Genomic DNA, 27,600 nt, shown 5'->3' on the forward strand with positions numbered 1-27,600 from the left:
TATATGAGATAGACTCATTACATGCAAAGTGAGATATTTCAAGCCTTTATTTGGTATAATTTGGATGATTATGGCTTGCAGTTTAGGAAAATCCCAAAGTCACAATCTCAGAAAATTAGAATATTACACGAAATCAATAAAAACAGGATGTTAAATAGAAAATGTAGGACCTTTGAAAAGTATAATCATGCATATGTACTCAGTACTTGGTTTTGGCCCCTTTTGCATCAATTATTGCCTCAATGTGGCGTGGGATGGATGCTATCAGCCTATGGCACTGCTGAGGTGTTATGGAAGACCATGATGCTTTAATAGCAGCCGTCAGCTCTTCTGAATTGTTCGGTCTCATGTCTCTCATCTTTCTCTATGGGGTTTAGGTCAGGCGAGTTTGCTGGCCAATCAAGCACAGTAATCCCATGGTCATTGAACCAGGTTTTTGTACTTTTGGGAGTGTGGGCAGGTGCCAAGTCCTGCTGGAAAATGAAGTCACCATCTCCATAAAGCTTGTCTGCGGAAGGAAGCATGAAGTGCTCCAAAATTTCCTGGTAGACGGCTGCGCTGACTCTAGACTTAATGAAGCACAGTGGACCAACACCAGCAGATGACATGGCTCCCCAAATCAACACAGACTGTGGAAACTTCACAATGGACTTCAAGCATCTTGCATTATGTGCCTCTCCATTCTTCCTCCAGACTCTGGGTCTGCAAAAGTTGCTCTCATCAGAAAAGAGGACTTTGGGCCACTGAGCAACAGAGCAGTTCTTTTTTTCTTTAGCCCAGGTAAGACGCTTCTGACATTGTTTGTTGTTCAGGCGATAAATACGACATTTGAAACCCATGTCCAGGATCTGTCTGTGTGTGGTGGCTCTTGATGCACTAACTCCAGCCTCAGTCCACTCCTTGTGAAAGTCCCCAATACTTTTGAATGGCCTTTTCCTGACAATCCTCTCCAGGCTGCGGTCAACCCTGCTGCTTGTGCACCTTTTTCTTCCACACTTGTCTCTTCCACATAATTTTCTATTAATGTGCTTTGATGCGGCACTTTGGGAACATCCAACTTCTTTTCCAATTACCTTTTGAGGCTTTCTCTCCTTATGGAGGGTGTCAATGATGGTTTCCTGCACAACTGTCAGGTCAGCAGTTTTTCCCATGATTGTGATTCCTACTGAACCAGAATGAGAGACAATTTAAAGGCTCAGGAACCCTTTGCAGAGGGTATGGATTAATTAGCTGACTAGAGTGTGACACCTTGAGCCTAGAATATTGAACCTTTTCACAATATTCTAATTTTCTGAGATTGTGAATTTGGGGTTTTCATAAGCTATAAGCCATAATCATCCAAATTATAACAAATAAAGGCTTGAAATATCTCGCTTTGCATGTAATGTGTCTATCTCATATATTAGTTTCACCTTTTAAGTTGCAATACTGCAATACTGAAATAAATGAACTTTTACGCAATATTCTAATTTTTCGAGTTTCACCTGTATATTTTTTGGCAGAAGCCCTGGATAGTAAGAGACATCTGTCATGGATGGTGTTGCAGAAAACTAGAAGTCACAAATATAGATCCGACTGACTTGATCCCAAACTAAGGAACAAATGGGTGAGCCCTATAAAAGCCCTAGAGCTCTCCCTGACTGCTCAGCCCATGCAAAGATCTTTATGATAGAAAGATGCATGTCCCCGTACCTAGACTGTGTGACACCCCTAGTGAAGGGACACGACCACCGGCTCCCTGCACTTAATACGGAGGGAGTCAGGGTCACCTAGAATCAAGCCAACAGGAAAACACAAATAAAGGAAAAGACTTATCTGAGGAACCAGCAGTTACAGCATCTAGCAGTGAGCACAATCCAGGAAGTTGTATAATCCGCAAAGTGATGCAGTATGGGAGGGGATATAAAGGGATACAATCAGTGCAACTAGATGACAGCTGAGAGAGGGAAACGAGATAACAAAACAAAACCAAAACAAAAGAACCTCAAGCAAGAGGTACTGAAGAACATCTGTCAAAGCTTCTCAGAGATCTGGCGGTGACAACATCATGGACATACAGTTGTGTTCAAAATAATAGCAGTGTGTTTAAAAAAGTGAATAAAGCTCAAAATCCTTCTAATAGCAAAATCCTTCTAATAGCTATCAAGACCTGACGTAGGTGGTCCCTATGAGTTTTGAAATCAGGAGAAAAAATCAAAATGTCATCTAGATACACTAGTACAAATTTCCCCATTACATGATAAAAAATGTTGTTCACAAAATGTTGGAAGACGGCTGGAGCATTCATCAAACCAAAGGGCATAACCAAATTCTCAAAATGGCCCTCAGGAGTATTGAAGGCCGTCTTCCATTCATCCCCTTCCCTGACCCTGACCAGGTTGTATGCCCCTCTCAAATCTAACTTAGAAAAAATCTTAGCCCCAACAATCTGGTTAAACAGGTCCAGGATCAGAGGAAGCAGATATGGGTCACGAATGGTCTTAAAGAACCATCTTTTTTCTTAACAAAAAAAAAACAGCGGCAACAGGTGACTTCGAGGGTCGGATGTGTCACTTTCTCAGGCTCTCAGAGATATACGTACGCATAGCGACCCTTTCAGGTTGGGAGAGATTGTATAAACGAGATTTAGGGAGCTTGGCGCCTGGGATGAGATTAATAGGGCAATCATACTCCCGATGAGGGGGCAGCTCCTGGACACCACTTTCTGAAAACACATCCGAAAATTCAGAGAGAAAAGATGGTACAGTCTTCGTGGAGACCTCTGAAAGAGACGCCGAGAGGCAATTCTCTGCGCAAAAGTCACTCCAACCATTTATTTGCCTTGCTTGCCAATCAATGGTGGGGTTATGTTTAGTGAGCCAGGTTAGCTCCAACACTAGAGGAGTAGGTAATCCGCTTAGGACGAAACATGACACATCCTCAACATGAGCATCACCCACAGTCAAACGGATATTGTGAACTATGCCCTTTAACGATTTTTAAGAAAGTGTAGCGGAATCGATAGCAAAAACAGGTATATCCTTTCCCAAAGTGCATACCTGGAAACCATGTGTTATAGCAAATTGACTATCAATGAGATTGACAGCTGCTCCACTATCTACAAAAATCTCACAAACAATGTTCTTGCTCTCTAGCGCCACCCTAGCAGGTAGAACAAAACGGGAACTACAAGCAAATGGAAAACCTTCAATTTCCACATCAACTTTGCCAATAGTAATAGATAGAATGTTTTTAGAGGATTTTTTTCTTTTAGTTTCTTTATTACCCTCAAAAAAACTCCCTGAATCTCCTAGAGGGGCAAACATTTGCCAAATGATTTATACCTCCACAACAGAAACAAACCCTCCTCGGAGAGCTGAATCTTCTATTATTAGAGGCAAGCAAACCCAGCTGCATGGGCTCCTCCTCAGAGGGGATTGAGAGAGACTGAAACACCTGCACACTGAATGAGACAGCCCTTAGACTGAATATGACAGGAAGGAGTGATCTCTCCTCTCTCTCTAAAACGCCTGTCAATACGAACAGCCTGAGACATGGCAGACTCCAAGGAGGCAGGTCTCTCATGAAAGGCAAATGCATCTTTCAATCCCTCCGAAAGGCCATGGCAAAATTGACTTCGGAGTGCAGCATCATTCCAACCAGAATCAGCTGCCCATCTCCGAAATTCTGAACAGTATATCTCTGCGGACTGTTTACCCTGGCATAAAAGACGCAGTCTAGATTCAGCCAGAGCAATACGGTCCGAATCATCATATATCTGACCCAGGGCTAGAAAAAATTCATCCACGGATCGGAGGAGCTGTGCCCCCACCGGTAGTGAAAAGGCCCAAGACTGAGCGTTATCCTTGAGCAGCGAGATGATGATCCCCACCCTCTGCTCCTCATCACCAGTGGAATGGTGAAATAGGCGAAAATGGAGTTTGCCAGCCTCTCTAAAACAAACAAAATTCTCACTACCCCTGGAGAACGTATCCGGAAGCGAGATCTTAGGCTCAGTACAAACTCCATGAACGCAAACAGAACCAGTCACCTGAAACTGAGAGACAGTTTTACGGAGATCTGCTACCTCCAGTGAAAGACCCTGCACACGGTTAATCAAGGCTGAAACCGGATCCATGCTTAAGACGGTTTTTGGCAGTTTATAATGTCACGGATGGTGTTGCAAAAAACTAGAAGTCACAAATATAGATCCGACTAAGGAACAAATGGGTGAGCCCTATAAAAGCCCTAGAGCTCTCCCTGACTGCTCAGCCCATGCAAAGATCTTTATGATAGAAAGACGCATGTCCTCGTACCTAGACTGTGTGATACCTGAAAACCCTACAATAGTGAGGGGACACGACCACCGGCTCCCTGCACTTAATACGGAGGGAGTCAGGGTCACCTAGAATCAAGCCAACAGGAAAACACAAATAAAGGAAAAGACTTAACTGAGGAACCAGCAGTTACAGCATCTAGCAGTGAGCACAATCCAGGAAGTTGTATAAACCGCAAAGTGATGCAGTATAGGAGGGGATATAAAGGGATGCAATCAGTGCAACTAGATGACAGCTGAGAGAGGGAAACGAGATGACAAAATGAAACCAAAACAAAAGAACCTCAAACAAGAGGTACTGAAGAAGGTCTGTCAAAGCTTCTCAGAGATCTGGCGGTGACAACATCATGGACATACAGTTGTGTTCAAAATAAGAGCAGTGTGTTTAAAAAAGTGAATAAAGCTCAAAATCCTTCTAATAGCTTTTATTTCCATACACACAAATGCATTGGGAACACTAAACATTCTTTTCCAAATCAAAACATGAAGAAAAATAAATCAAATGTGTGTTCCTCTAAAAAAAAATGAAGAAAAGTGAATATTAGACTGTTCAAAAAAACAGCAGTGTTTGTATTCTTCTTTACAAACTCAAACATTCACTATATAAACAGATTTTTTTTTGAAGATTTTGCTTTCCTTTGAATCATTTAACTAATTATTAGTTGTATAACCACTGTTTCTGAGAACTGCTATACATCTGTGTTGCATGGAGTCAACCAACTTCTGGCACCTGTGAACAGGGATTCCAGCCCAGGATGATTTGACTACATTCCACAGTTCTTCTCTACAGTATTTCTTGGTTTTGCCTCAGAAACTGCATTCTTGATGTCACCCCACAAGTTTTCTATTGGATTAAGATCCGGGGATTGGGCTGGCCACTCCAGAACGTCAATCTTGTTGGTCTGGAACCTAGATGTTGCACGTTTACTGGTGTGTTTGGGGTCGTTGTCTTGTTGGAACACCCATTTCAAGGGCATTTCCTCTTCAGCATAAGGCAGCATGACCTCTTCAAGTATTCTGATGTATTCAAACTGATCCATGATCCCTGGTATGCGATAAATAGGCCCAACACCTTAGTATGAGAAACATTCCCATATCATGATACTTGCACCACCATGCTTCACTGTCTTTACAGTGTACTGTGGCTTGAATTCAGTGTTTTGGGGGTCATCTGACAAACTGTCTCTGGCCACTAGACCCAAAAAGAACAATCTTACTTTCATCAGTCCACAAAATGTCTCTTTAGGCCAGTCAATGTGCTCTTTGGCAAACTGTAACCTTCACATGTCTTTTTTTCAACAGTGGGACTTTGCGGGGGCTTCTTGCAGATAGCTAAGCTTCACATAGGCGTCTTCTAATTGTAACAGTACTCACAGGTAACTTTAGATTTTTCTTTGATCTTCCCGGAGCTGATTGTTGGCTGAGTTCTTGCCATTTTGGCTATTCTTCTATACATTCTAATGGTAGTTTTTTGCTTTCTTCCACATCTTTCAGGTTTTGGTTGCCATTTTAAAGCATTTGCGATCATTTTAGCTGAGCAGCCTATTATTTTCTGCACTTCTTTATATGTTTTCCCCTCTCCAATCAACTTTTTAGTCAAGGTACGTTGTTCTTCTGAACAATCTTGCGAATATAAGATGAAGAAAGATATTCGCAAGATTTAAATGGCTGACTTTCTTGGATTGTGCACCACTGTGGTTGGTTTATGTTGGAGGCATCGAGAGGCTTGTGCAAGCACGTATCAATGTTAGTGCCACTTTTTGCTCAGAATTCTAGAGAGAAATGCACTGTAACCAGCATGCACAACATTTGCTGCCTTCCTTCCTTAAATAAGGGCAATAATTGCCACCTGTTTTTCAAAGAATGAATTACCTCACTAATTGAACTACACACTGCTATTATTTTGAACATGCCCCTTAATTAGTGATTCAATTACACAGAATCAGCAGCATGCATGTCATGACTGTTGGATTTCTATTACTCTACTACACCTGCTAGTAAATTATTTGCCATGTAGAAATATAATTTCTACCAAAAAAGTGATTGATCAGGTTAGTGATGTCTGACTGCTATTATTTTGAACACAACTGTATCTCAGATACAGTCTTCCAGTCTATTTAGAGGTGAGCAGCACAATAATTTTATAGGAACCCAGTCCTTAGATATAAAACAAAAAAGAATATAACGGCTCTCACCTGCCCCCTTTTCTGCTGTGAGCACGGAAATAACCGCACTTGGATGCGGAAAATTGGTAGTTCAAACGAAAAACGAAGATCCAGCTCACTCTCGCAGAGATTCACAGGTACTTTATTAGGCTACTTTCACACTAGCGTTCGATCGGATCCGTTCTGAACGGATCCGATCATAATAATGCAGACGGAGGCTCCGTTCAGAACGGATCCGTCTGCATTATTTTAGCATATAAAAGCTAAGTGTGAAAATAGCCTCGTACGGATCCGTCCAGACTTTCAATGTAAAGTCAATGGGGGACGGATCCGCCTGAAGATTGAGCCATATTGTGGCATCTTCAAACGTATCCGTCCCCATTGACTTACATTGTAAGTCTGGACGGATCCGCACGCCTCCGCACGGCCAGGCGGACACCCGAACGCTGCAAGCAGCGTTCAGCTGTCCGCCTGTCCGTGCGGAGGCGAGCGGAGCGGAGGCTAAACGCCGCCAGACTGATGCAGTCTGAGCGGATCCGCATCCATTCAGACTGCATCAGGGCTGGACAGAAGCGTTCGGGTCCGCTCGTGAGCCCCTTCAAACGAAGCTCACGAGCGGACCGACGAACGCTAGTGTGAAAGTAGCCTTAGTGTGGTTAAAATTACATCCAGTACAAAAACGTTCTCAGTCTGCCCGTTTCGGGCTACCCAGTATACAGGCCCTTACTCTTCTCATGAGTAAGGGCCTGCATACTGGGTCGCCCGAAACGCGTAGACTGAGAATGTTTTTGTACTGGATGTAATTTTTTGACCGCACTAAAGTACCTGTGAATCTCTGCGAGAATGAGCTGGATCTTCGTTTTTCGTTCGGTCCGTAAATATGGTAGAAAACATTTTAATATGTTCATATGGTCTGGGGCACAAGATTCACTGTAAAATCTGGGTGGTTGAGAGGTTGAGTTAGTGTAAATCACAACCAGCAGCAATCTTCTGGGAACTGGGTGGGGAATAGGGGATTTGAATTGATCCCTAATTGCTTTGTGGACGAAAGCTACACACTCTCGGGAACTCCAAGACTAAAGACCCCTTCACACGGGCTGACACTAAAGCAATTATCAGGAACGAACATTCCAAATCATTGCCATTTTGTCAGAGAAGATGAGAACTGCATTGACCTGCCGCAATCATCCTCTCTAAAGAGAGTGCTCATTCACATAGGAAATCATTGCGTCTGAGCAGCAGGTCGCTGTTTACGCAGGACGAACTTCTGCCCAGAAACGCTGATTTAGGTGATGCTCTCATCCAATGATTAAGCGCTTGCTGGGCCAGCAGGTGATCAGTGACAGAGGGCAATTATCAGGAACGAACATTCCTAGGAACAGATTTCTAATCATTCTCAGTAAGCCAATAAATGGGTTACCTTTGGTTCATATAGTGATATGTATTTGTTAACTGCATAGATTGCATTAACCTTCTCTAGCCAGAAAACTCAACATGTCAATGAGCAATCACTGAAGTCCCTTTCCCAAAGCTTAGAAGGTATGTTATGCCCACCTTTCCATTAAAACCTCTGCCAGGGCTCTCAACTGGATGAGCTAAAAAATAAAGTGGGTGATAAAAAATCTTCACGCCACCCCCAAACTTGACATTAAGATTGCTGCATTTCTATGGTTTCTGTGAAAAAGTGAACATGAAACATAAATTCCTGATATTAAAGGAGTTATCCAGGATTTTTATATGGATGGCATCTCCTCAGATCAGCAGGGGCCTGACTCCTGGCACCCCAGTCGTTCAGCAGTTTGAGGAGGACGTTGTGCTCACGGGAGCTCCTGTGAACGCTGAGGTCTCCTCACAGCTTACTAAGCCCAGAATTGTAGATTGGATAGCAGCCATGCTTGGTATTGCAGTTCACCTGAATGGGACTGAGCTGCACCTAGGCCATGTGATCAATGTACGATAATGTCACTGGCCTAGGAAGAGGTCTAAGCGCTCACGGAGTGTCGCGGCCTCTTCAAACAGCTGAACAGCAGGGTTGATTGGAGTCTGACCCCTGCTGATCTGGTATCGATAGACCATCAATATCAAATTACCGAATAACTCCTTTAATGCCTAGACTGAAGGCCGAGCAAGGAAAAAGGTAAATACTAAACAGGCAGATTTTTACTTATTACTCAATGGCACCCCATTACCATTTATGTTACCACTGCAGTGAACTTCTCCATCCTAAGTGTTCTGTAGTATTCCCCATAAACTGCAGCTTCTATACTGCGGAAAAATTTGACACACAGTAAGTCAAAACATTTTTTATAGGTACAGTAGGCAGGCACTCAACATCTGGTCAAACACAGATAGTTAGATAAAAATCACATTTATTCTAATACATAGGTTTATATATATTTTAAACTAAAACCCCAAATGTAAATTGCCCAAAAATACAATATATACCGGTAGTTAGAGATATAAGTAAAGATAATAAAAACTCAAAAATAAATACAAAAAAATAAAAAAATAAAAATATAAAAGTCCAAATTGAAGCTTATTATGATATAGCCTGAGGGGAATATATTTGATTCTAGAAATTTTACTTATGCATGCATGTGGTAGAATAACTCAAACTTCGTTCATATTATTTCTGGATATTCAAGTTAAAACAAATGCAGGAAAATAAAAAGAAACGAATATTGGTATTTTGGGATATTTCAGTTAGCTGTATGTATACCACTTTGTTGGTTTGAGTCTCAAACCAACAAAGTGGTATATCCAGGTGAAACTTGAAAAATTAGAATATCGTGCAAAAGTCCATTTATTTCAGTAATGCAAATTAAAGGGAATTGCATTAGTGCAGCTGAAAATTAGAATTTTGTGAAAAGGTTCAATATTCTAGGCTCAAAGTGTCGCACTCTAGTCCGCTAAATGATCCATACCCCTGAGCAAAGGGGACCTGAGATTGTGACTTTGGGGTTTCATAAGCTAAAAGCCATAATCATCCAAATTATAACAAATAAAGGCCTGAAATATCTCGCTTTGAATGTAATGAGTCTATCTCATGTTAGTTTCACCTTTTAAGTTGGATTACTGAAATAAATTAACTTTGCACGATATTCTAATTTTTCGAGTTTCACCTTTATACAGCTAACTGAAATATCCGTCACTTCAGTCAGGGCACCAATTCCACGGCTATAGGAACGGAGAACCGCTATGAATACAGTATCTCTTTTACACAGTAAGGAGTCATGCACATGACAGTTGTTTTTCTCGGCCCCCGTTAAGTTTTTTTGCGGATAGGATGTGGACCCATTCATTTCAATGGGTCAGCAAAAAAATGCTGATAGTTCATCCGTTTGTGTTCCGCGTCCGTTGTCCGTGTTTCCCTTCAGCAAAAAAAATAGTGCATGTCCTACTTTTTTCACATTTGCAGACAAGGATAGGCATTTGTTACAAGGGATCTGTGGAAAAAAAACTATCCTCCAAAAAAAACTGATGCGGCACAATTTGCTGACGCAAAAAACAACTGTCGTGTGCATGAGGCCTAAGTCAAACCTGCCAAATTTATTTTATTCCCCTCTCCCTATTCAGAACAAATACACTAAAACCTATGGCCAGCTTTAGTGTGCATTACTGAAACCACCTTCGCAAGTGCCACGGGTTGGGATGCTTGACTTAAGTTGGGACCTACTTTTATTAAAAGGGCTGTATCATGAAAACAATCTTTGTTCATATACTGTATTAGAATATTTTGGCATCATAGAGGGGGTCTCTAGCATGGGACCCCTATATGAGCTAGAATGCCTGGGTAGCAGGGAGCTGAATGTTGTGGCTTCTTTAAAGAGGTTTTCTGGGAGTTTAATATCTGATTGGTGGTGGCCAATGTCCAAGTCTTATGTGCATCTCAAATCCATTCAAGGTAATAAGCCAGGGCTGAAATACCAAGCACTGCCACTATATAATCTATGGTGCTGTGCTTGGTATGCTCAAGGAGGTAGCAGCACATCCTCTTCAAACAGGTGATTGGCAGGGGTGCCAGGAGTTGAACCCCCACCGATTAGTTACTAATGTATAGGGATATAGCCATTAATATCCTGAAAAACCCTTTTAAGGGTGGAGTCACCATAGTTTTTTTTGCATTTTTTGGTGTTCTGTGTTTTTTGTTTCTGCTGCGCTTTTTTATGCATAAAAATGCCCTATGTTAGATAGCAGTTTACTGAAATGATTTAACGCAGTACAAGCATGTAGGTTTTTTGTGGCGTTTTCACTTGTGGCAATTTTTTAACCAATAGCGTTTTTTTCGCATTTTTTTTTATTTTATTTTTTATCGTACTAGCTATGGGTGACATTTTTTTTCCCTCATTGTTTTGAGAATTTGTCTCATAGATATCCATAGTTTTTTGGTGCTGCTGGAAAACACACATGCAGCAATGTGTTACACAACTGATCTACAGAGGAAGTAAATTTAGAGGGGGTATATACTTTCCTGTAGAAAAACGTGTAGTGCCCCAGAACTGGAGGTATCTGCAGGGCCCACATCAGCACCCAGCAAAGCGGGGTAAGTGCCGGGGCCCACTCAGGTCTAATCGCAGATCGCTGAACAGTGGGGAGCAGGAGCTCCGTACAGTATTAGAATGTATTGGCTCCGATGAGCCGAAGTTATTGCTTCGTGAAGCCTCGCAATACTTCGAGCAATAACTTCATAAATTAATTTGTACTGTAAACAAACATTTCTAAAACTCAGGTTCGGTTCCAGGGTACCACTGGGAACCAAACCCGAGTTCGGGAAATGTTTTTTTACAGTACAAATTAATTTATGAAGTTATTGCGCAGAGTCTCACAAGACTTTGCAAAGCAATAACTTCGGCTCATCTGAGCCAATACTCCTGCTCCGCACAGTATTAGAACAAAGTTATATGCTAATCAACTTTGGATGTTTTATCCGAAGTCGATTTGCTCATCCCTAGCCATGACCATGAAGGGGGTATCCCCAAGCATTGTCAGTATTAGAGATAAGCAAATTTAATATTTTGAAATTCGTTCCCGTTTGGTGGTAAAAGGTGAATTGCGTTATGGATTCCGTTACCATGGACCATAATGCAATTCTATGACAGAATGCATAACGGAATGTCTTTAGAGGCATACTGTTATTCATTCCGTCATAATAGAAGTCTATGGGCTGCAAAACAGATACATCCCGTCCCGTTTCCATTATGCAGGGGAGTCCACTGCACCTAGGCCATGTGACCGATGTATGGTGATGTCACTGGCCTAGGAAGAGGTCTAACGTCAGGATAACTATTACCATCACACACAAACAAGGATAATGCAGCACTAAACTGCCCAGACCCATTATCCATATCTACTTGCGCAATTGCCCTAGGCAGTGACCCACAACTGGTAGTTTCTATAATGCAATATGTTTAGGGCAACACACAAACAGAGACAACAACGAACAAACACAGAGAGAGTAGTCGTATGGAAAAAGGGTCAAAAGCCAATTCCCCCCCATAGAAATCATAAACAATACTTTTTGTACTAAACCATGGTCTGAGCCATTAGAGACATTTTTATAACATTTGTTCACAATTCCTAGAGATCACCAAACCATCAAGGCCCTAATCCTGCTATGAGACATTACTAGAATCTACACCTCAACGCAACAGACTTATCTCACTATTCTACAAAAAGATCCTAGGGGGCCCTGCCGCAATTAAGCCCACCTTCCTCAAACAATGGAAGAGAGACATGGGTAAAACCTTTACAGAATCAGAAACCAAGCAGATCCTCCAAAATTCCCATGGTATCTCAAAATGCATAAGAATTCTAGAGAACTGTTACAAAATAGTAAGCTGAGCAGGGACAGCAGTACAGAGGGGGAGGGATCTTCAGCATCGCAACAGGCTGTAATAGGCAGTGGGGTGGCAAAAGGGAGAAGGCGAGCCACACCACACAGGCCTGCAACTGTTCCACGAAGCAACCCTTTGCGGAAATCTCCCTTGCCAAGGGGTATATGTTCCTCAGTATGCTGCTTTTTGAGGAAAGTGCGGACGACAAAAGAATACTAGATTGCAACCTGTGCCATGAGGAAATGAGCCGGAGCGTGAACACTAGCAACCCCACCACCACCAGCATGATCCGCCACATGGCATCCAAGCACCGTAATAAGGGGGACAAACGCCTGGGTCCACAATATGTGTCTGCGGGTCACACCACTGCCTCCTCTTCCCCTGTGTTACATGCAGGCCAATCCCCTGTCGAAGGCGCAGGCCCGGATGCATCCCGCCCTGCACCAGGACCTTTGCAAGCACCATCAGCGACCACATCCACTTCCGTGTCCCAGCGCAGCATACAAATGTCCTTACCCCAGGCATTTGAACGCAAGCGCAAATACCCACCCAGAGGCCATAGCACTAAATGCGCAACTTTCCAAATTACTGGCCCTGGAAATGTTGCCATTTAGGATTGTGGACACTGAGGCCTTCCGCAGCCTGATGTCGGCGGCCGTCCCTCGTTACGCAGTCCCCAGCCGCCACAATTTTTCACGGTGTGCCGTGCCTGCCTTACACCTAACATGTGTCCCGTAACATCACATGTGCCCTGACCAATGCAGTTACTGGGAAGGTCCACTTAACCACGGACACATGGACAAGTGCATTCGGCCAGGTAAGATACATCTCCCTGATGGCACACTGAGTGATCATTGTGGAGGCCGGGAGCGAGTCGTACCCTGGGATGACACAGGTGCTACCAACGGCAAGTATTGCGGGCCCTACATCGATCAGGGTTTCCGCCAGCATCTACTTTAGTGGCTCCAACCCCCACTTCTCCTCCGCCTCCTCCTTCACTTCCACCTCCGAATTATCCGCGTGCAGCACCAGTCAGTCATTAGTTGGTAGCTGGAAGCAGTGTAGCACTGCAGTGGGGAAGCGGCAACAGGTCGTGCTGAAGTTGATATGCGTAGGGGACAAACAGCACACCGCCGCAGAGCTGTGGCAGGGGATAAGAGACCAGACCCAGCTGTGGCTCTCGCCACTCAACCTAGAACCAGGCATGGTTGTGTCTGATAATGGCCGTAACTTGGTGGCGGCTTTGGAGCTCGGCAAGCTCAAACACATTCCATGCCTAGACTACGTGTTCAAACTTGTGGTTCAGCGGTTTCTCAAAACCTACCCCAATTTGCCTGAGCTACTAGTGAAGGTTGCTCCACATGTGTGCACATTTCCGCAAGTCACCGACAGCTTCAGCCGGTCTGTCAATGCTGCAGCAGTGCTTGAAATTGAAAATGTTGTGCGACGTGAGCACGCACTGGAACTCAACATTCCACATGCTGGCCAGGCTTTGTGAGCAGTAGAGGGCAGAAGTGGAATATCAGCTGCAACATGGTCTTTGCCTTTCCAGTCAGCTTCTGCTATTTACAAGCGAGGAGTGGGCATAGATGTCTGACCTCTCTGAGGTTTTAAGAAACTTTGAGGAATCAACACAGATGGTGAGCAGCGATAACACTATTATCAGCGTAACCATCCCACTTCTGTGTCTACGAAAACGCTCGCTGCTCACAATTGAGGATGACGCTTTGCATGTGGAAGAGTTGGAAATGGAGGAAGACATTACACAGTGTGATAGCCAGACCACCCTCAGTTCGTCTTCTCAGTGCGAATTGGACGATGTAGAGAAGGAGGAGCAGGAGACGGATGCCTCCGCTACAGAGGGTAGTACCCATTGAAGTTTAATTCCATCTGTTCAGCATGGGTGGGCAGAAAAGGTGGAAGAGGATGAGGAGATTGAGAGTCATCCTCCTGATGACGACAGCGAAGTCTTGCCTGTTGGTACTCTGGCACACATGGCTGACTTCATGTTAGGCTGCCTTTCCAGCGACCCACGTGTTATACGCATTTTAGACAACATGGATTACTGGTTGTTTACCCTTCTTGACACCCGCTACAAAGATAACTTCTCATCTCTCATTCTTGTGGTGGAGAGGACGAGCAAAATGGTGCAATACCAGAAGATCCTTGTTGAAAAATTGCTCCAAAAATTTTCATCTGACAACGCTGGCGGCAGAGTCCGTAGTTCCTTGGCCAACCAAGGAGGGGAGACAAGGGGAACACAGAGCAGTTCCAACAGATGCAGGGCAACACTCTCCAAAGACTGGGACAGTTTCATGACACCCTGCTCAGCTGCAGGCCCTTGCATATAATTTTTTAGAGGGTCAGCTCACCAGCAGGCCCTCACCTACAATCTTTTACTGGGTCAGTCACCAGCAGGCCCGCACTTCAAATCTTTTACAGGGCCAGCTCACCAGCAGACCTGCACCTCAAATCTTTAATAGGGTCAGCTCACCTGAAGGCCCTCACATTTAATTTTTTAGAGGGTCAGCTCACCTGCAGGCCCGCAGATATAATCTTTTACAGGGTCAGCTCACCAGCAGGCCCGCACCTCAAATCTTTTACAGGGTCAGCTCACCTGAAGGCCCTCGCATTTAATTTTTTAGAGGGCCAGCTCACCTGCAGGCCCGCATATAAAATCTTTTACAGGGTCAGCTCATCAGCAGGCCCGCACCTCAAATCTTTTACAGGGTCAGCTCACCTGAAGGCCCTCGCATTTAATTTTTTAGAGGGTCAGCTCACCTGTATACCCTCACATATAATGTTTTAGAGGGACAGCTCACCTGAACGCCCTCGCATATAATGTTTTAGAGAGTCAGCACACCAGCAGGCCTGGACCTAAAATCTTTTACAGGGTCAGCTCCCCAGCAGGCCTTCGCATATAATTTTTTTACAGGGTCAGCTTACCAGCAGGCCTTCACCTAAAATCTTTTACAGGGTCAGCTCACCAGCAGGCCCGCACCTAAAATCTTTTACAGGGTCAGCTCACCAGCAGGCCCTCACCTAATTATACCTAATAGGTAATTTGCGCGTATGCTTCCTTGCTTGGATGTGGTAGCCGTAGCTGTTTCTCAGGCTCCCTCTACGGAATCGAACCATGATTCCCCCGTTACCCATGGTCTACATGGTTTGGGCTGAAAATAACATCAAAATTTGATAGGGCAGACGAATGTATCGTCGCCGTCACGGGGATGTGCAATCGTCCCCAGGTTATCTAGAGTCACCAAAGCAGCAGCAGGCCCTCGCCCATAATGTTTTAGATGGTCAGATCAGCAGGCCCTTTCTCCAAATGTTTTTGAGGGTCACCAGCAGGCCATCAATCATAATTTTTTAAGGCTGTGTATAATGCCCTCCTTGATGTGTAACAAAGGGTGTATTGGAGTGCCGATTCCTTGTAATTTCTGGCCGCCCTTTCACTTAGTGGCTTTATGAGTGTAGGAGTCCCACTACATGAACAATTGTACCACAATTTGAATGAGGCCCTACTTTATGTGATATACAGATTGTATCGGAGTGGCTATTCCCTGTAATTTTTGGCAGAACTTGCACTTTATATACAAGTAAATATACAGGAAAGAATGTTTCCTATCAATTTTTCCTCTAAAATCGATTTTTCTTCAGTTTTGTGCGTATTATTGTCAGTCTGTAAAAGTGGAGTAGTATTCGGACAACATCGTTCCCAGCAGCGACCTGCGAGTACAAGATGCATCCAGACATTCTCCCCATGCTATTCCAGAACTATTTCGGTGGTGTTTCCATCAATTTCTGACATTTTCCTATGAACCAGGCACCCTCCCCTCTTCAGAGAAGGGGGTACCTGGTTTAATGCTCGGGTTCTCCTATTGACTTCTATTATACTCGGGTGCTCGGTCAAGCACCCGAGCATCCCAATGTGTTTAGCCCGAGCCCCCAAGCACTACGGTGCTCGATCAACACTAGTTCAAGGCGCTGAATCAGCCTTTCAGTCTGCCTGTTAGTTTCTGGGTGAAAAGCTAAAGAGAACAAGAGTGATACCCAAATTATAACAAAATGATCTCCAAAACATTGAAACAAATTGAACCCCCTTGTCAGATACAAAATTTTCAGGAATGCCATGGATTTTAACAACATAATCTAAAAATACATAGGACAATTCCCTAGCCAAAGAAAGTTTGATTAAATGAACAGATCGCGGTCTTCCCTTGGGAACATGGAAGATTTGTGATAAAATCCATGGAGATATGTGACCATGGCTTTTTGGGAATAGGCAATGGACACAGTTCTCCAGCCGATATACAAGCGGTATACGGGTACATCATTGCTGCAGCTAAAGTCATGATGTCATGGGTGCACCAACAGGGAGGATAGAACTGAACGCATAGGAATACATGGGTATGGAATGGTGAGTTTCATAGTTTTTTATTCTAATAGCTTAGCTATTTTGTTTTTATATGTTCAATTGGACTACATATTTAAACTAAAAGGGGTTGTCCATAGTATAAACTATTTAAGAGCATATAATAATGGGCAGACTATGTAAGTCATTGCAAGTGAAAAAAATACTTCTATGGCATTTGATTGCCTGTAAATGGGACAAAAAAGCTCTTCATTAGAAATGAAGCAATGAAGTGGTACACCAAGCGTTGTGGGGTCTATTGTACCATCATTATTTATCTTTTACATTTGCTCTAAATTGTTCTTTCATGGAGAATAAATATAGGAAGGGTAACATTTACCCCATAACTATGTGAAGATGAACGGGTATCAGTCTCTTCCCTTTATGACACTGTTTGGATACTTTGCTTTCTCCCTTAACGTCATCTCTCTCCGTTGGTTTTGTTGATGTTTCTCCCCTCCCCCACTGCTCTGTTCTCAAATACACATCCCGGATGACACAATCATCTCTCTGTCACTCCCTAGTCTCAGGTGTTGCATTCTTTTCTCAGCTCTCTAACTGTGTCAGAGGACAGTGATGTCATCTCACCCCACCCTCTCCTCAAGCAAAATCTAATACGCTTCTCTTAGTTTCTGTCTTAGCCTGGACATATTTGGTCTGAAGTAAATTAGGAAATTACTTTGCGTGCCACTTGCATTACTGTACTAGTATGAGTCAGAGAAAGAAAGTCACTAATTTTAGCTGTAAATACAAAAGTGTACATATAAAGAATTAAAATATAGATGATACAAGACACAGTGTTACAGGAAACAAATGTTTGCAAAGGATAAGTCAATGGGAGCCACACTGCAGTGACAAGCTCAGTCGACTATTTAGTTGACAGAGATGTTTGCTTCCGGCACTGTAGCCGATTGTCGGGGTGTTGGTATTCTGCTAATCAGCTAGTGACGGCCTATCCTGAGGGTAGGCCATCACTTAATTAAAGCTGGACAACCCCTTTAATGTTGGCCCTGGCCACTTATTTCAGCAGAGCTGCCTGACATCTGCAGGTGTATTTCAATAAATCAGAATACCATCGAAAAGTTAATTTCAGTAATTCAAAAAATGAAACTTGTGTATTATTATAGATTCTTTACACACATGGTGAACTATTTCAAGCTTTATTATCTTTTAATGTTGATGATTATGGCTTACAGCTAAAAGTCAATATCTCAGAAAATTACAACATTGTGAAAAAGTTCAATATTGTAGACTCATGGTGTTACACTCTAATCACCATAAAACACTTGCAAAGGCTTCCTAAACCTTTAAATGGTCCCCAAGTCTGGTTCAGCAGGCTACACAATAATGGGGAAGACTGCTGACGACAGTTGTCCAGAAGACAGTCATTGACACCCTCCATAAGGAGGGTATGCCACAAAAGGTCCTTGCTAAAGAAGCTGGCTGTTCAGGCATATTAATAGAACATTGAGTGGAAAAAAAACGAATTCAAGAATTTGGGGAAGATTCACTGCAGTTGGAGTCAGTGCTTCAAGAGCCACCACACACAAATCTATCCAGGATATGGGCTTCAACTGTTGCATTCCATGTATCAAGCCACTTATGACCCAGAGACAATGTCAAAAGCGTCTTACCTGGGCTAAGGAGAAAAAGGACTGGACTGTTGCTCAGTGGTCCAAAGTCCTGTTTTCAGATGAAAGTAATTTTTGCATTTAATTTGCAAATCAAGGTCCCAGAGTCTGGAGGAAGAGTGGAGATGCACACAATCCAAGTTGCTTGAGGTCCGGTGTGACGTTTCCACAGTCAGTGATGGTTTGGGGAGCCATGTAATCTGCTGCTGTTGGTCCACTGTGTTATATGAAGCCCGAAGTCAGCACAGCCGTCTACCAAGAAATTTTAAAGCACTTCATGCTTCTTTCTACTGACAGGTTTTATGGAGATGCTGATTTTATTTTCCAGCAGGACTTGGCACCTGCCCTAACTGCCAAAAGTACTAATACCTGGTTTAATAACCACAGTATTATTGTGCTTGATTGGCCAGCAAACTCACCTGACCTAAACCTAGAAAATCTATGGGTTTTGTCAAGAGGAAGATGAGAAACACCAGACCCAACAATGCTGAAGAGCTGAAGGCCACTATCATAGCAACCTGGGCTACCATAGCATCTCAGCAGTGCCACAGGCTGATCACCACGGTGCATTGATGCAGAAATTCATGCAAAAGGAGCCCCGACCAAGTATTGAGTGCATATGCTGTACATACTATTCAGTAGGTCAGCATTTCTGTAGTTCTGAAAATCATTTTTAATTGGTCTTATATAATATGCTGTATGCAGCCAAGAGAACCGCGTGGCAGTACTTTTGGAAAGTTAGAATTCTTAGATAGGTAAGTCAGAATTCTGGGATAATATTGAGATAATGTAAACATTCTGAAAATAATTCAGTATTTTTTATTTATTTAAATAATCTGATATGGTAAGTCAGAATTTGGAGAAATACAGTAGACATTTTTTATTTTGTTTTTTTTTGTGTACAGGACCCCAGAGCTCTTCTGTAGAGGAATCACATAAAAAGACAGGAGATTACTGCTTTATTCATTTTTATTACACGGAATCTGAGAGCAGCAAAAGGCAGTGAGAGGTGAGCTGATTTCAGGGTTATTATGTGTGTCTATAATGTATTTTCTGTTAGGATGTCCTTGTCCTTGTATTCATTAGCTTTGTGGACAACTCTGCCCATCCCTGCCCTCTTGGCAATGATCGGTGGCTACTTCACCGTTACTGGGCATAGGGAGTCAATCATTGGAGCGTGAGCAGAGCTGTCCCCAAGGACAGCACCAGAATCGTGCCTGTCACTATCTTGTGCTGTCCACAGAGCACAGATAAGAGGTTCCCTGTAATACATATCTAGTTAAAGGAAATGTGTTGCCAAAAATGTTATCTGCCAGTTCAAACCAGATAGTGACACATTTGTCTATTAGTGACTCTTTTTTTCTAATCTGATTTTATTTTCTCATTACACATTTCTTCCTGAACATAATTATGGGGGCGGCCATCTTACCTGAGCTGTTCTTAACAGCATTTACACAGCATTAAAAAAATTGCTTTACGGCAGCCCCGTGGTCCATAGACACAATGGTCAGGAGAGGACCTCACTGATTTCTATGGTAGAGTTTTCTAGGCACGCTCTGTGACCTGGGCATCGGTCATTGTACAAGGAAAGAATAGAAAAGCTTTGATAATCGCCTAAAGTGAATGGTGGACTTGGTCTTATCTATACACAGAGGTGATATAATTACAGGCAAGATTAGACTGTGTATTCAAGTGATCTGTACAGACCAAGACGTGGCACCTATTATTAGAATAGGCCTTTGCGAAAACTGCAGGAATTTATGTTTTTTGTTTAAATATAGATATTTAAATAGAAAATTAAAAATAACCACCAAAAATTCTTTAGAAATACATTAAACATAAAAATGTGATTGAAACAATAGGTAATATTCTGATGACACATTTCCATTAATTGCAGTAAAACCACTTTGAGGCAATTACCCAAAATTGCAGGTTTCACTATAAGGCTACATTCACATGAACGTATTTTGTTTCCATGTCTGTTTTTTTCACGGATAGGATGCAGACCCATTCATTTTAATGGGTTTGCAAAAAATGCGGACAGCACACCGTGTGCTATCCGCATCTGTATGTCCATTTCATAGCCCTGCAAAAAAAATTTGAACGTCCTATTCTTGTCCATTTTTCACAGAAGTATAGGCATTGTTACAATGGATCCGCAAAAAAAACGGACGTCATCTGTTTTTTTTTTTGCGGATCCACAATTTGCGGACCGCAAAACACATACGGTCGTGTGAATGTAGCCTAATTGTTAGGATAAGTTCAGACACAAGATAAAAAATCTGCCATGGTTTGCTGCATCAAATCTGTGGAAAAACCCACTGTGGATTTGAAAATCCATAACATGTCCTTATTTGCAGTAGAAAAATGTACTCCATGTGAATGGGCCGCCCGAGCCCTCCTCATGGCCATCAGCTAGGTAAAAACACAGAAATATAGTGGCAAATCTGGGGGAGCTGCTCAACCCCTAACACTGTAGCGTGTTTTTCATTGGGGGAGCCCACCGCATGTGGACCGCAGCAAACGACTATCCCCAGCAAAAAAAATGCATACGGTGGAGGATGTCGGCGCGGTCCACATGCACCACAAAGGCATCCTACACAAAACGGAGCATTGTGCGGATGAAAATATAATCATAAATCACAGAAAAAATGCACCAAACGGATATGCCACTGACTATACTGGCTAGTCATAAATGCAGATATTAAAAGCTGAGACTTTTGCCAATATATTCCTGTCAGGAAGATATCGGAGCCCACATGCACCACGTCACGGCTCTCAGCATGGCAAGGGGTCCTACCACTACGCTACCTATGGTGTGAACAAGGTCTGAAGGTGATGTAATCCAGCTCACAGCCAAGCTTCCACACAACCGCCTAGCAGGACAACTAGTGCAATGTGAACACGCTACAGTGTTAGGGGTTGAGCAGCTCCCCCAGATTTGCCACTATATTTCTGTGTTTTTGTCTTGTTTTATATGTAGTGTATGTGCCTTTACCTGGCATTTAAACACTCTCCTTTGCACCTGGTAGCCTCCATCACATGGTCTGATATGGGTGTGGCTTACAGTCTGGCTTTGTTCACATTGCACTAGTTGTCCTGCTAGGCGGTTGTGTGGAAGCTTGGCTGTGAGCTGGATTACATCACCTTCAGACCTTGTTCACACCATAGGTAGCGTAGTGGTAGGACCCCTTGCCATGCTGAGAGCCGTGACGTGGTGCATGTGGGCTCCGATATCTTCCTGACAGGAATATATTGGCAAAACCATCAGCTAGGTACCTAATGATCTGATTCTCTCAGCATGTAGGAGCATCGGGTACTTATGAACCGGGCCGCTGCAGTGATACAGTATACTGCGAAGAATACTGCGATGAGGGTGGTGGTATTTTGTGCTGCACTATGGTATAGCTGGTCCTGTCTACTTCTGATGTCCCTGCCTGCTCATGCTGTAGAGTCTTCTGTCAATTTGGACCCACCAATAACATGGGGCCACTTTTTTTCCAGGGCCACTTTAAGTTCTCAGTCCACCTCTATGGTTTGTTTAGGCAAGCAAGTGTTATCAACGGGGAGAGAGAAATATGCCTTTACTGATTTACAAACATACGGCCATTTTTCAGTTTTGGGTGGAATGTAACCGTACACTTGGCGGTCCCAGCTCTGAATAAACATCGGTTGCTACGTTATCACTTCTAGAGATTTAATAAAAATGTGAAGCGCAGTTTTACTGGTGTAGGTTTCACCATCTGCAAACTGAAATCGCTTCAGTTACAAGAACGTTCCAAAATCCGCAGTTACTTCCCTATTTACTTCTAGCTCCGGGGGAACAATATTCAGTGCATGATATTCTGCAAACATGTTTCCCAGACTGTCATGGTACACAGACCTTACTTGACATTAACATCTACCTGCCCATGACATGGAAAGTGCAACTCCACCCCAGGCCCCAGGACAATCCAGAGACACAGTCCTTTGACATCACATATTTTAATGACTAGCTCCTTATTTCATTTTATAAGGTTATTCAGATTTCTGTATACTATGAAAACTGTGTCTTCATAGACTGATTGTTAAAGGGGTTCTCTGGGCTACAGATACTGATGACTTATCCTCAGGATAGGCCATCAATACAAGATTGGGGGGGGTTGACACCCGGCACCCCCATGATCAGCTATGGAGCTGGAGGCAGACAGCTCCATACACTAAGGAGTGGCCGTACCAGGGTACTGCAGCTCAGCTCCTATGGGAATGAGAGCTGGGCCTCAGTATGCCGGCACAGTACACTGAGCCTTCTGCTTCCACTCTGTTAGCTTCTGGATCCACCGCAGCCCAAAATAGTTTATTTCCAGGGGTGCTGGGTAATGACCTCATCCCCCAATCTGATATTGAAGTCCTACTCTAAGGATAGGTCTTCAATAAATGCAACACGGACAACCGATTTCAATATATTATCTGAATGTGACCTATTGTTTAATTAAGCTTTTATACATTTCTTTAACTACCTCAGGACCGCCGTACGCAGGATTGCGTCCTGCCGAATTTTTTAACCCCTAACAGGTATATTAGACGCTGTTTTCATAACAGCGTCTAATATACCTCCTACCTGGTCCTCTGGTGGTCCCTTTTGTTAGGATCGACCACCAGAGGACTCAGGTAGGTCAGTACAGTCGCACCAAACACTACACTACACCCCCCCCCCCCCCGTCACTTATTAACCCCTTATAAACCCCTGATCACCCATGATCACCCCATATAAACTCCCTGATCACCCCCCTGTCATTGATCACCGCCCTGTCATTGATCACCCCCCTGTCAGGCTCCGTTCAGACGTCCGTATGATTTTTACGGATACATGGATCGGATCCGCAAAAAGCATACGGACGTCTGAATGGAGCCTTACAGGGGGGTGATCAATGACAGGCGGGTGATCACCCATATACACTCCCTGATCACCCCCTGTCATTGATCACCCCCCTGTCATTGATCACTCCCCTGTAAGGCTCCATTCAGACGTCCGCATGATTTTTACGGATCCATGGATACATGGATCGGATCCGCAAAACACATGCGGACGTCTGAATGGAGCCTTACAGGGGGTGATCAATGACAGGCGGGTGATCACCCATATACACTCCCTGATCACCCCCCTGTCATTGATAACCCCCCTGTAAGGCTCCATTCAGATGTCCGCATGCGTTTTGTGGATCCGATCCATGTATCCATGGATCCGTAAAAAATCATGCGGATGTCTGAATGGAGCCTTACAGGGGGGGTGATCAGTGACAGGGGGGTGATCACCCTGATTACCCTGATCACCCCCTGTCATTGATAACCCCCCTGTAAGGCTCCATTCAGACGTCCGCATGCGTTCTGTGGATCCGATCCATGTATCCATGGATCCGTAAAAAATCATGCGGATGTCTGAATGGAGCCTTACAGGGGGGGGTGATCAGTGACAGGGGGTGATCACCCTGATCACCCCCTGTCATTGATAACCCCCCTGTAAGGCTCCATTCAGACGTCCGCATGCGTTTTGTGGATCCGATCCATGTATCCATGGATCCGTAAAAAATCATGCGGATGTCTGAATGGAGCCTTACAGGGGGGGTGATCAGTGACAGGGGGGTGATCACCCTGATTACCCTGATCACCCCCTGTCATTGATAACCCCCCTGTAAGGCTCCATTCAGACGTCCGCATGCGTTCTGTGGATCCGATCCATGTATCCATGGATCCGTAAAAAATAATGCGGATGTCTGAATGGAGCCTTACAGGGGGGGTGATCAATGACAGGGGGGTGATCAGGGAGTCTATATGGGTGATCACCCCCCTGTCATTGATCACCCCCCCCCCCCCTGGTAAGGCTCCATTCAGACATTTTTTTTGGCACAAGTTAGCGGAAATTTTTTGTTTGTTTTTGTTTTTTCTTACTAAGTCTCATATTCTACTAACTTGTGTCAAAAAATAAAATCTCACATGGACGCACCATACCCCTCACGGAATCCAAATGCGTAAACATTTTTAGACATTTATATTCCAGACTTCTTCTCACGCTTTAGGGCCCCTAAAAAGCCAGGGCAGTATAAATACCCCACATGTGACCCCATTTCGGAAAGAAGACACCCCAAGGTATTCCGTGAGGGGCATATTGAGTCCATGAAAGATTGAAATTTTTGTCCTAAGTTAGCGGAAAGTGAGACTTTGTGAGAAAAAAACAAAAAAAAAATCAATATCCGCTAACTTATGCAAAAAAAAAAATTCTAGGAACTCGCCATGCCCCTCATTGAATACCTTGGGGTGTCTTCTTTCCAAAGTGGGGTCACATGTGGGGTATTTATACTGCCCTGGCTTTTTAGGGGCCCGAAAGTGTGAGAAGAAGTCTGGGATCCTAATGTCTAAAAATGCCCTCCTAAAAGGAATTTGGGCCCCTTTGCGCATCTAGGCTGCAAAAAAGTGTCACACATGTGGTATCGCCGTACTCAGGAGAAGTTGGGGAATGTGTTTTGGGGTGTCATTTTACATATACCCATGCTGGGTGAGAAAAATATCTTGGTCAAATGCCAACTTTGTATAAAAAAATGGGAAAAGTTGTCTTTTGCCAAGATATTTCTCTCACCCAGCATGGGTATATGTAAAATGACCCCCCAAAACACATTACCCAACTTCTCCTGAGTACGGCGATACCACATGTGTGACACTTTTTTTGCAGCCAAGGTGGGCAAAGGGGCACCTTTCGGATTTCGCAGGCCATTTTTTACACATTTTGATTGCAAGGTACTTCTTACACATTTGGGCCCCTAAATTGCCAGGGCAGTATAACTACGCCACAAGTGACCCCATTTTGGAAAGAAGACACCCCAAGGTATTCCGTGAGGGGCACGGCGAGTTCCTAGAATTTTTTTATTTTTTGTCACAAGTTAGCGGAAAATGATGATTTTTCTTTTTTTTTCTTTTTTCCTTACAAAGTCTCATATTCCACTAACTTGCGACAAAAAATAAAAAATTCTAGGAACTCACCATGCCCCTCACGGAATACCTTGGGGTGTCTTCTTTCCAAAATGGGGTCACTTGTGGCGTAGTTATACTGCCCTGGCAATTTAGGGGCCCAAATGTGTGAGAAGTACCTTGCAATCAAAATGTGTAAAAAATGGCCTGCAAAATCTGAAAGGTGCACTTTGGAATATGTGCCCCTTTGCCCACCTTGGCAGCAAAAAAGTGTGACACATCTGGTATCGCCGTACTCAGAAGAAGTTGGGGAATGTGTTTTGGGGTGTCATTTTACATATACCCATGTTGGATGAGAGAAATATCTTGGCAAAAGACAACTTTTCCAATTTGTTTATACAAAGTTGGCATTTGACCAAGATATTTTTCTCACCCAGCATGGGTATATGTAAAATGACACCCCAAAACACATTCCCCAACTTCTCCTGAGTACGGCGATACCAGATGTGTGACACTTTTTTGCTGCCAAGGTGGGCAAAGGGGCACATATTCCAAAGTGCACCTTTTGGATTTCACCGGTCATTTTTTACACATTTTGATTGCAAAGTTCTTCTCACACATTTGGGCCCCTAAATTGCCAGGGCAGTATAACTACCCCACAAGTGACCCCATTTTGGAAAGAAGACACCCCAAGGTATTCCGTGAGGGGCATGGCGAGTTCCTAGAATTTTTTATTTTTTGTCGCAAGTTAGTGGAATATGAGACTTTGTAAGAAAAAAATAAATAAATAAAATCATCATCATTTTCCGCTAACTTGTGACAAAAAATAAAAAGTTCTATGAACTCACTATGCCCATCAGCGAATACCTTAGGGTGTCTACTTTCCGAAATGGGGTCATTTGTGGGGGTTTTCTACTGTTTGGGCATTGTAGAACCTCAGGAATCATGACAGGTGCTCAGAAAGTCAGAGCTGCTTCAAAAAGCGGAAATTCACATTTTTGTACCATAGTTTGTAAATGCTATAACTTTTACCCAAACCATTTTTTTTTTGCCCAAACATTTTTTTTTTTTTATCAAAGACATGTAGAACAATAAATTTGGCGAAAAATTTATACATGGATGTCGTTTTTTTTGCAAAATTTTACAGCTGAAAGTGAAAAATTTCATTTTTTTGCAAAAAAATCATTACATTTTGATTAATAACAAAAAAAGTAAAAATGTCAGCAGCAATAAAATACCACCAAATGAAAGCTCTATTAGTGAGAAGAAAAGGAGGTAAAATTCATTTGGGTGGTAAGTTGCATGACCGAGCGATAAACGGTGAAAGGAGTGTAGTGCCGAAGTGTAAAAAGTGCTCTGGTCATGAAGGGGGTTTCAGCTAGCGGGGCTGAAGTGGTTAAAGGGTTTCTACCACCAGAAATACTGTTATGTAGCTGACTGACATTAGCGATGCGCCCATGTCAGCACTACATAACAGTATGTTTCTAACATTAGTCCCTGCAGCCGTTTTTGTTAAATAAGCACGTTTATAATATGCAAATGAGCCTCTCGGTGCTATGTGGGCGTAAAATCAGCACCTAGAGGCTCCGTCCACTCACGCTTTATTCCGCCCAGGTCCCCTGTTCTGCCCGCCCCGCTCCTCTTGATTGATGCCACAGTCCACCGCATCGTTGACGAAATCCCGTGCCTGCGCCATTCACTTCTGTCTTCGGCGCAGGCGCAGTGAGTGAAGGCCGCTCTCCTGATGCCGACTTCCTCACTGTGACGTAGTCGGCGCAGGCGCAGTGAGGAATCCGGCACCAGGAGCGCATCATACACTCACTGCGCCGAATACAGAAGTGAACAGCGCAGGCGCGGGATTTCGTCAACGATGCAGTGGACCGTGGCATCAATCAAGAGGAGCGGGGCGGGCAGAACAGGGGACCTGGGCGGTATAAAGTGTGAGTGGACAGTATTTCTGGTGGTAGAAACCCTTTAAAATGTCATTATCTATAATCCTGGCAAATTGCAGTTTTCACTCCGACCAGTGTTCCTGTTTTGTAGAGATCACTTTTCAGCAGTCATCTCATTATCTTCACAGGCAGAATTATAATGAAACATAATCCCACCATTTAGCAGATAGCACTGGATCTACGGCTGACAACAGGTGATGGGCACTGCTTAATCCTCACCTCTCCCCCACCCACTATGACCTCTGCACAGGTCACCGAGCATTAGTCAGTAAGTCATCAACTGACACCAAGACTCCAGTATCGCACCAGTCTATGCGGCTGCTTTAAAGCAAATCCCTGATGGCTGC

General features: G+C 43.6%; 1 long non-coding RNA gene across 1 annotated transcript; it reads left to right on the forward strand.

Annotated features, from left to right (window-relative positions):
- Positions 1-269: 269 nt before the first annotated feature.
- Positions 270-27,600, forward strand: LOC122930491. Its single transcript, XR_006388135.1, has 3 exons — positions 270-780; positions 19,265-19,368; positions 27,382-27,600. It is a non-coding gene; the product is annotated as an uncharacterized LOC122930491 (long non-coding RNA).

Source organism: Bufo gargarizans, chromosome 3, assembly GCF_014858855.1.
Source record: "Bufo gargarizans isolate SCDJY-AF-19 chromosome 3, ASM1485885v1, whole genome shotgun sequence".
Classification (NCBI taxonomy): domain Eukaryota; kingdom Metazoa; phylum Chordata; class Amphibia; order Anura; family Bufonidae; genus Bufo; species Bufo gargarizans.